A 10,752-nucleotide genomic window follows, 5' to 3' on the forward strand; every position below is an offset into this window, starting at 1 on the left:
GCTGGTGATTAGATCGCGAATATATTTCTTAACGTGACTGTCTTCGAAAGATAAAGTTGCCATTTAAAAAGAAAAAAAAATCTCTTTAGTATCGGTCGTCTAGTCATTGTCCAGCGCGGACCATGTATCTAAATATAGAATCTAAATGTTTTTTGCCTCGTACTTGTTTACTGTTGTGATCTGGACCTTACGCAAAGCTCGCTCGACTGCCGAAATCGCCGGGCAAACCGGTTCTCGCCGTCCGCACCCGCTCGTCTTCCACCTTACGAACTTCGAGCGCAAGGTGCCGGCCAGATGTAAACACACGCACGTACTCACACTACCGTGGCGGTCCGCGGGTCCAGCGAATTCGGCAGTCGAGCGTTGCGTAAGGTCAGAACGCGCAGTATACTTAGCACGCGGCGAAAAACGTTTAGATATCGAGCTTTTCTAGCTCGTTATTAATTAATAATAATTATCTGGCAATTAGTACGTTTTGAGTGTTACATTTCTGGCTCAGTGCTGGACAGTTTTGCTAGACCGCCAACGAGATGATTCACGAATCGGCCAGCTAATTATTAGGTAAAGATTGGAATCAATTTCCATTCGGGTTACTAACAATTTTAATAATATTAATGGTTCGACGTGATATCGGTTTTCGATGACATAGAACATATTCGACGCTGTCGGAATTGAGAATTATGAGCGGTACTTTGAACCGATATCAAAAAGAAGAATAGAAAGTTGCGGCGAACAGAATATCATTGATACCAAGCAACCGCGGGAAGATACTCGGGAATGAGTTTTGCCCGCCAGGAAAGTTTCGACGTCGGTAGGCAATCGGAAACTTTTGGATTACGTTAGTTCCCCGATGGGAAAGGAATAGCGCGAATTCATTCGGAGAGGGTCGAGAGTGCGGTCGACGCGTTAGATAAAATGTACTTGGCACGTTGTCAATAGAAAGTGTAACGACACGCGTCCTGAGACCGAGATTTAAATGACCGTATAAGATCTGGACAATTGAAACGGCGAGTGAATTGTTTTCGCGCGCAATTGATACGCATCTCCTCTGCTACTTTTTACTCTTTATGATTTGGTATTATGGATCGATTAAAATGCATATTACGAGTATGGGGAAGCATCGCGGATAATTCAGCGCGCACATACTTGGAATTTCCCAGGTCGTTTCTCGAAAATATTGTAAGTGACATGTTTCATGAGCACTCAGCGTTGGCTTGACAGCTCGGTAATAATGCGCCCGTGCTTGCCGAGAAGAATGCGCACGATTATCGAGATTTGCTTTCCATTTGGAAGCTGTCACATCCAAGTGCAATTATTTTGTATTAATTTGTGCAAGAAAATGAATAACGATAGAATAAATATTAATATACGATCTATTTAATTAAAAAGCACGCGCTTTATCAGACGGCACAAGACGTCCGTGTGAAATACGTGAAAATTTTTTTTCAATCTTATTTCAGAAAGCGTTAAAAAATTTTTGTTTTATAATTATGTTCCGACGTGGTGAGGAATATTTCGTTTTTTTTTTTTTATACATACTAGCGCGCTGAACTTTACGATCGCTTCGATATTCGAATTCTGTCAGCCTGACGTAACTAAACCCTCCCTTTTATGACAATTTCCATCGAAATCGAAAGTAACTTTTATAGGCTGACTGGTCGCCTCATCCTCGTTTTCCACACGTAATCGTTGCGCGACATTCTCGATCGTAGTAGCGTTGGCAGTTGCTTTTTCTATCCTTCGATCGGATCCACTGGCGGGCGGGGAAATTGCAAAGGCGACGTGAGGATTTCGATTTGGTCGGAAGCACCGCTTATAGCATTGTCGTATTCGCTTTTATTCGTTTCTCGCCTCCTACGTGGACGAACATAAGTTTGTGCGCACGTGAGTTTATATTTCGCGAAAAGTATAAATTCCAACAGGATTCACGATTCCGGTCTTGTGTAGATTGCACATGCTGCCATTTGAAACGTGGCTCGTATAATAATCGCGGAAGTGGATCCGAGTGGAGTTTAACAATAGATAATCGCACGTGAAAGGGCTCGCGAAACAATTTTAATTCCTCTAATTCTTTTCAAAATTGTGGATATTATTTATAATTATAAAAACTGAAAAATTTTTCAACTTCTCGTTGGTGTACATTTGCACGTTTTATTTATTTACGTACAGTTTTATTTGTTTTATTGGCGCGAAATTTATTATATTAATTTTTCAAAGAGATTTTGCGCGAACAAAATTATAAAGTAAGTGGAAGACTTGAATATATGTCCCGGTTGGTAGCAAAAGAAATTTCGGCTTTTATGATCATAAATATTCGAAGGAAAGAGGAAGAGACACGAGAAAAATCGCAATTTTCCGCATGGCATACGGATTCAAGCGAATTTTCATACCGTTGTAACTGTGTTCCCGGTCTACATGGTCGCATTAGATCGCCATAATGGAACGTAACGAACCGTCCATCGATCAAGTTTTCACCCGTGTTCCCCGGATTTTTTGCCACTTAACGCATTCTATTCCCGAGCAAGAGTTATAATAAGGGTCGATGTAATAATGAGAGCGAACGTTGGTCTCTGCCATAACTCGTGTAAAAAACATTCATTTTGGCCTTTTTGCGAATGCACATACTTTCCACAGAATCAATTCAGCTTTCTATTATCACAATTATGATGTCATCTAAATTACATTTTCAATAAATAAATCGCTAAAAAGAAACGATAGCGTTGCAAGCGGTTTGAGAATTTCTATCGTACATCGTATCGCGAGAATCGTGGGCTGCGAAGATGCACGCGAGGCAAGATTGCGAAATATAAAAAGACGGGTGAACGAATACGGCGATTCCGTGACGAGAACGAACTCTATGGTTGTCATATCTGATCGCACTTGCTCATGAATTTCATCGTACAGATGAGCGCGAGGAGATTCTGAACACGGTCGAGGCATCCCGACTACTGTATCCCGTCGTCGTGATGATGTCGGCGGTAAAGTCTGACGAGCGGTTACTACCGTCTCTCTATCTTCAGTTGAATTTATATGATCGGCCGAGCTATCGACCCGATATTGAAGAGTCCGAGCAAACCGTCGACTTTTTTTTTTTTTTTTTTGTGTCCGCCGATAGTTGCCGAGCTGCTGACAACTCGTGAGACAGATGGCCGACGCGTGCCGTCTGCGACGACACGCTGGCCAATATCGGACTTTGTCGGCCCCGAGCCTTCGCGACTTTATGTAGTTTCTTACCTGCCTTCTCCTCTTTTCTTTCTACACGCCTGCGTCACCGCAAGCTTTCAGTTTAGCACGGCGTATATTTCTGGCTTCTTTGATAATCGTGAAGTATTAAGATTTCCTTTAGATAGAGACTGCCGCGATTTTATTTAGAAGAATGTCTGTTTTGATAACTAACTTTAATTTCAACTTGCGCACACCGTATATCTAATGGCAGAGATATTTTAGGAAATGCGTTTGTTAGCTCAACGAGGCTAAAGAATATTTATAACAGAACCGTTCTCGATTATGCAGTTCTAGTATTAAACCCGATGCCCATCTTGTATCCATGTGCTCGTTCACTTTGTGCCGTGCATTTACATTGCTAATTTTAACCTTAACGTCACGTCGCTCGTCCCTCGAAGTGGAAAGAAAATCATTGATCGCGTTAGCATAATTTTTTTTTTTTTTTTTGGTTTCTTTGATAGATATCTTTCAAACGTATTGTGAATAAACGGATGCCTCAAGATCAGCGCCAATAGTCTCTTCACGTTGAAAAAGCGCATCCAAAACTGTTGCGTTTTCCATCAAAATTATTCTACGTACATGTCGCAATTTTTGTTTTTTTTTTTTCTTAGTGAAGAATATCTTGTACGTACGTTTACGCGTAATCGAGTTTGAATTCAAATTTCTGATACGGGATGTGATAATCGCATCGTTGAGGTCAAGGTATTCGTTTGTACTTTCAAATTGTGCATACATTTCCTTTTTTAGAATAGCACAGAAGCTAGGAGAAACGACAAAGCTAAACTGACTGCGAGATACGTTTCAAAGAACACCTTGTCGTACCTTGGGGCTAAAGTTTCCTAGTCATTTCCGATAACATCGAGATAAGGTACCCGCATTTGAAATAACCGGAAAGATTCTTATCAGTTTATAAGACTTTCTCAAGGAATTTGCTTTCTTTTATCAATCTTGTCGTATCAAATTTTAAGTGTTCTCAAACACTTGTACATATCATTGTCGTGTGAAAATTATATATTAAAGTAGTACGTACTAGTAAGATTAGATATCGTTGATTACAAGAGCCGTTCGACGATGATAACGATACAGCTGTCCTTTTCGTGAAATTGTTCCATTAAAATGACTCATTATTAACGGCAAACATTCGACATGCGAGTTGTAGTTGTCATTACGTTTCCATTGATGTGGTAAAATGCGAAAATAACTCTAACGCGTTTCGCTGAGTCTTCCGACGGAGAATAACGAGAGGAGGAAAGGAGTTCACGTGTCAAAGGGAACAATAATAGTACTTCAGTGAGCAACTGCGCTAAACGCTATGCACTTCGTTGAAGCTCGAGTGCTCATTGTTCTTTTCAGGCATCGTGCTTTACTTACGGCGAAAAGCCCTTTTTCTGCGTTACATAGATTTTCATTCAACGCCGACCTTGTAAATGTCGAGAGTCGCGAAAACGTTTACCGGGCTTGAATAGAACTCCTCAGTGCCTGTTTCATTTATCAATGCATCGAAACCTATTCTCTTCCTCGAGGACCTTCTCCTTAGGTATGACGAGGAATTGGTTCAAGATGAATTTACAACAGAATATCTGCTCGAAGTACTGCCGCGACGGAATTTAAAAATTTCTAAACTACGAATTTGAAAATTAATAGAACGCTCTTGTTAAATACATTTTTTTTTTATCAGGGAATGACTATTGTAATTTGTTGTCGTAAATTTTGAAATTATTTAATAGCAGCTAGTTGAAACTAGCATTTAAATGTTTATTCTTATCACGTATACATTTACGTGTGTATACGTGAAACTAAATTCGTTCGTTTCCTCGACGTGCAAATATTTTCTTTCATTTGAAATGCCGTTGCATTTGTTAGCTTTAATCAGACGCAGCGTGACGATGACGTGTTCATGCAGAAAGAGCTTCTAGAAATCTTTTCGTACTTATTTTTTTATATTTATTTGCGGGATAGTATTTATTAGCTTTAAGAAAATTATCTAAATATATGAAGTATATTATTGTGTAATTATTACAATATTATTCTATCGAATCGGAATACAGTAGCTTAATTCTACTTTTCTGAATGATATATTTTACGACAATTAAAATTTTATTTATGAATTTTTTTCAAAAATTCCAAATAAACGTTATTATGAGATTAATACCAAGCACATGTTTCTTAAAAGAGAATCATATGCAGGTTATCGTCGGTACTTTCGTATCTTTATGTGTGCCTAAGATAACTGATACACTATTTTTAGACGGTGCCCCATTTTATATATGAAGTAACAAATATGTTTAGAGTTGTACAGTAAAGTCATGTGCGAACGTATTGTTGTGAAAATGACGTATTTTTACGTCAAATTAAATATTTACTATCTTATATAATATTATCTCAATTTCTCAGAACAGTGATAACAATTTAATCAGATTTTTAATTCTTCTTCCGTCATTATTATTTTTAATCAAAAATATAGATTAATCGAACACTAGTACGAGTGAGATAACCCGCTTGTTTAGGAAGCTAAAAAAAAAAAATTATCAGCATAATGATCGCATTTTTCATTTTATTCTTTAAGTTATATTACATTAATTTTAATTTTTATGATCGGCATTTATTCTTATCGTAAAAATTTGTTTTATTAACTATTATGTTTTGCGGAAAATGGAAAGAAAAACGATTTGTGGCGGAGGCGAGGTAAGCCCTTCTCGAGGAATTTCGAGTAGATGTTTTTCGCGAGTGTGACAGATCACTAGGATCGAGAAATCCCTCGTTCTTGCTCCATTTCAGGGAACAACCGACGATTGTGGAAGGGAGAAAGGGAGAGAAAGGCTAGGGGGACGGTTTCAGGGTGGTCTTACTATTCCCATCTTCTCATAGTACAGTCGGATTTGCAGGAGAAAAGACCGTAGTCCTGAATTCAATTCGATACGATCGTTTGCATCGCGGAAGCCTTTCGCACGTGTCCCTAAGCCACGGATGAGGATATACCGTACATAACGATCCACGTGCGCCAAAACCACCCCGGGGACCTGTTCATGAAAATAGGGAGGGTTGTTTCTCTCTCTTTCTCCTCTTATACTGCATTCTTCCCACATCCCATGGGATACTTGCTCGCATGCGACGACCGTGTTCGCGCGCTATACACGCCGCGGAAATAGCAGTGCGTCAACGACTTCCGAAAACACTTTTTTTTTTTTTTTTCTCCATGCAATCTCGCGTGTCGTCCGTGCTGAAGCTACAATGCGGTTTACCTTTTCATAGACATCCGGATTCACTGAAATTGTTTCTGGTAGAGTGCAATCAAAAACTAATCAAATAACCAACTTTCAAATATTCATGATATAAACATTTTTTATTATTTTTTAAATATTTTTTTTAATACGTTTTAATATTATAATGCTTTATAGCGCTAATGTTACTTTACGGAAAGAATGACTTTTAACAAAACCGAGGCCGAAGCTGCGGGATGGTTTGCAATAACCGCAGGCTTAAAAATATGCGAAGGATATTATGTCCCGCATGTTAATGTGCATACTTTGATACTCCCACGTTGAATTACAATGACTAACGCGATACCTGAATATTCTCCCGAAATATTTTCCGCTATTTAGTACGTTGAAACGTTCATCCGCACCGCGCACATATTTCAAAGCTTTAAGCAGCGCCGGAATAAAATTTTCGTATACCAGGAGGGGCGTAGCTCCAGGTTGATAAACGCGCGCGAAGATAGCGGACGCATACGCTTTTTTCCATATACTTATGCACAGGCGGCTTAATTATAATCGCGAGACTTCGGTGGGGTTACTCGCGCGCGGCGCGGCATTCGTCATCCGGCGTTTTATCTTCCACGAGCATTCTCGGTACGCCTGCATGAAGTAGGAACACACCCGGAACTTTCAAATGCCCCCGGCGACTTTCTCTCTCTTCCTCGCGCTGGCAGAAGCGTTCTTCTTGGGTTTCGATCCGCCTATGCGACGGGGAGATGACAGAGGGTCTGAAAGGTCGTGAGGTGACTTCGAAAGTGGGTAATAAAAGTTGTAGAAGAAACCGCTGCAGAAAAAAAAAAAGTATTAGAGGAAACGAGACGGCGCATGTATGTGCAGGTGGTGAGAAAAGACAGGAGGAGACTGAATCGCTTGAGGGTAAAATCGGTGTATAACGAATGATAAATCATACATGACACGTCCTTGTTTTTCCGATCTTCCGAAGTCCTCGCGCGGCTCTCCGGCGTTACTTTACGGCTTTATTTTAGAGACAGGATCGTATTTTTTTGACAGGTTGACAGGTATCGTTATATGATTACGGGAAATATGATTAGGATATTACGCACATTAAGAAATATCAATTGCTATAACAAAAGTCAACGTTGTACTTTTATTTTTGATAATTTTTTTTAATTAATAAGTTACAAGTCCTTTTAATAGCACGCCATTCTGTTTTAATATCAGGTACTTCTATTGAGTTAACTAAAAGTAAATGTGACATTAACGATATTCCTTAGGCGTCTACGCGCTATAATTATTGCGTGTGGTGGTGATATTATTACAGTGACCAAGGTTATCTGGAACATCAGCTTTTTATTCAGATAAATTTTTGCCCTTATCATCGGTATAACAGCGTCGCGACGCCAGTCTAATAAAATAAAAGATCGTAGAATGCGCGTTATTTTTTATATATTTTTTTTTCTCTTCATCGTTTCAAATGTCAAGTTGAGCGACTCTGTAGGAAAAATTACCGTCATAGAAATCAGACGAGAACTTTCTGAACTCGTGCATTAAATTTCGACCTAAATAAAGTGTAAAGAATAGCTCTGTATGCTGTGACTGGCGTTAAGTATTCATTTATGCCTCTTTAATGCACAGCTTCCTGGTTTACGAGGGTCGGGATGCAAAGTACTCGACGAACTCCTTCGACCGTCTGTCACATTCTCTTTTGTACATTTTTATAATGCAGCTAATGTAACGGCGATTTCCGCCGCGGTGAGCGGAACAAGCGGAGGTAAAATAATTTCGTGCCGCTAGTTGAGAGTACCGCTAATTCAAATTGTTGTAACGTGACTTAAGCCTAGAGTAATTTCCATTCTGCTATATTCTTGCAGACAATAAATATCTAACCGCAGGAAGGAATACAGTGAAATTATCGCTGTTTGCTTATCCGCTGAAATAGGAAATGCAGTCTTCGGCATAAAATTCATTACCACGTTCTAAAAATCATGCCTTTGATATTTGATCTTTCTGATCCCTTTATTATCGTTATGCGATCAAAACGTTTCGTTACATATATCGCATATAGAAAAATGTTGTAATATTTCGTCTAAGTAGACCTTTTTATTCCGATTTCGCGGAGACCTGCAACTTCCGCAAAGCATTTTCATTGGACTGCATCGCGAATTCATCGCGCGATTTTATCTTGTTTGTAATATTAAAGCGGCTTTTGTAGTTCGTTCGTTGAGGATCGCATTGGGACGCCGCACGAGTACAGGCCGCGGTACACAGAGTAAAGATAAACATTCCCTGTGCTGGAAGCCGTGACAAGTTCATGACAATCACGTTCAATGCAAGGCGCGCGCGCGCGAGATCGTGTTTTACGATGCTATTTTCATAAACGGTAGACGGCGACGATATAATTTTCGTGTCCGTTCCCATGGGAGCGGAGAGCAGAGACCACCGCGTGGTTGATATCGACCGGGACTCCGCCCTGTTCCCCGTTATCCCGTACGCTCTTTCTCTCCCTCCGTCAGCGTTCCGTTTACGAAAAATATCACCCGGAGCACGACGATATCTTTGCTGACGTTCGCATAACTTTCGGTCGCACTTCATTTAGTAAGAATTATAGCGCGTCTTTTGTGACGACTATAACACGGGGTAAAGGCAATCCATCGGCAACGCAACGACGATAAAGTGTCAAGCGATTCGAAATGATACGATTTATCGTAAACAGCTCCAACGGAGCTCTTAATTATTCCTCGATGTAATACGAAACAATGCGATTGAGCATATCGGACTTTGGACACAGTCGTGTACATTTGTATGTGAATTGATTGGTTTCACATTGTGCAAAAGTCGTTAGCAATATAACCCTTTGACATTACGAAGACTCGCGCGTATATATTTATCGGAGATAATGTCACCGTCTGAAATAAAAATTAACGCCGCGTTATATCTCGCCGTTATTTTTGCTGCTTTCCGGGAAACGTGGTTATTGCTGTTTTACCTGTCATCGTTCGTTCTCCAATTCGGATGCGTTTGCGTACCAGAATAAAACGCCGGCGGTATATTGCGCGACAACTATTTCGGGGCAGGCCGCTTTTCCGAGATATTTCTGATTGCAACTGACCCTTGACTTACGACCGGCGTCACGTCCCCGCTTGCCTGTTGATGCGATTCCGAGATTTCCTTTCCAGAGAATCGCGCAATCGCAAAATTTATCCCAACCCCTGAGAAATATCAATACGCGTCTTAGCTTGTCTTCTGCTTGAAATCCCCGGGGAAATTATAAAGGTGTAACACAAACGGAAATTCGCATTCGGAAAGAAGGATATATGAAGCAGCGGCGTCTTATTTTTTTTTCCATTTCTTGTGTTCCGTAAAAGATTTCCGTTCGTTCAGTCGTTATAAAATCTGCAGTAAAAAGATCGTATTTTTATCACATAAATATGAAATCGGTTTGAGAGTGCGACCAAGTTTCGCCTGATTGGCCTCACTCTTAAAGCAATCTAAATGAATGCTTTTCACTTTGGACTTTAAATTGACAAATTAGAATTGATTACGAAGAATGCGAAGCTTCCGAAAGAAGAGAATATCGGGATAAAAGGATCAACAGGTTTAGGCGAAGGTCTTAAAATGTACGCTTTAATACTACCAAACAATTCAGTAAGAGTCTTTGACGTAATGAAAACTTTAATCAAGAAAATTATTTTTTATTTCTTTCTTTTTTTTTAGGATTATTTTTCAAGTAAATCAATATACACGTTTTTGTTAATGTATTATTGCTACTCTTAGTTATAAAATTGCAGAATAGTTCAAATTATATTTTTAATAAATATATTAATGTGATTAGATTCGAAGCACTTTACATAATAGCAATAATTTAAATATACTTATAATTTATTATTTTTAATTATATACCTACATTTATCAAATTACATTTTTTAATTTAAGTACTTAATCTTAAATTCTTTTGAAGTTTTATTCAAAATACCTCATTCTTGTCTCGCTTTTGTCATTGATAAATATTACATTCACCGACAGAAAAAGTGAAATTAGCAAAGTATCATTTTTTGATGTAGACAAATAATTAGTTTCTCGAAAAAGAGCGTCTTGATAAATCAATACACGCTTTTTCGTCCACGGCGAGGAAAAGGGTGCATGGAAATTCTGAAAGTGTCAGTGATCGAGTAGCGACGACGAAAGTGGGTGGGAAGGAAGGAAAGCGGAGTCCAAGATGCAAGGGGAGGATGAAGACGAATGGAAGGGCAGGGTGGTTTGTTAAGGTAGGGAGATCGAAGGGAACGCTGGAAGGACGAAGTTGGCGGGG

Source organism: Cardiocondyla obscurior, linkage group LG05, assembly GCF_019399895.1.
Source record: "Cardiocondyla obscurior isolate alpha-2009 linkage group LG05, Cobs3.1, whole genome shotgun sequence".
In the NCBI taxonomy this organism is placed as follows: Eukaryota; Metazoa; Arthropoda; class Insecta; order Hymenoptera; family Formicidae; genus Cardiocondyla; species Cardiocondyla obscurior.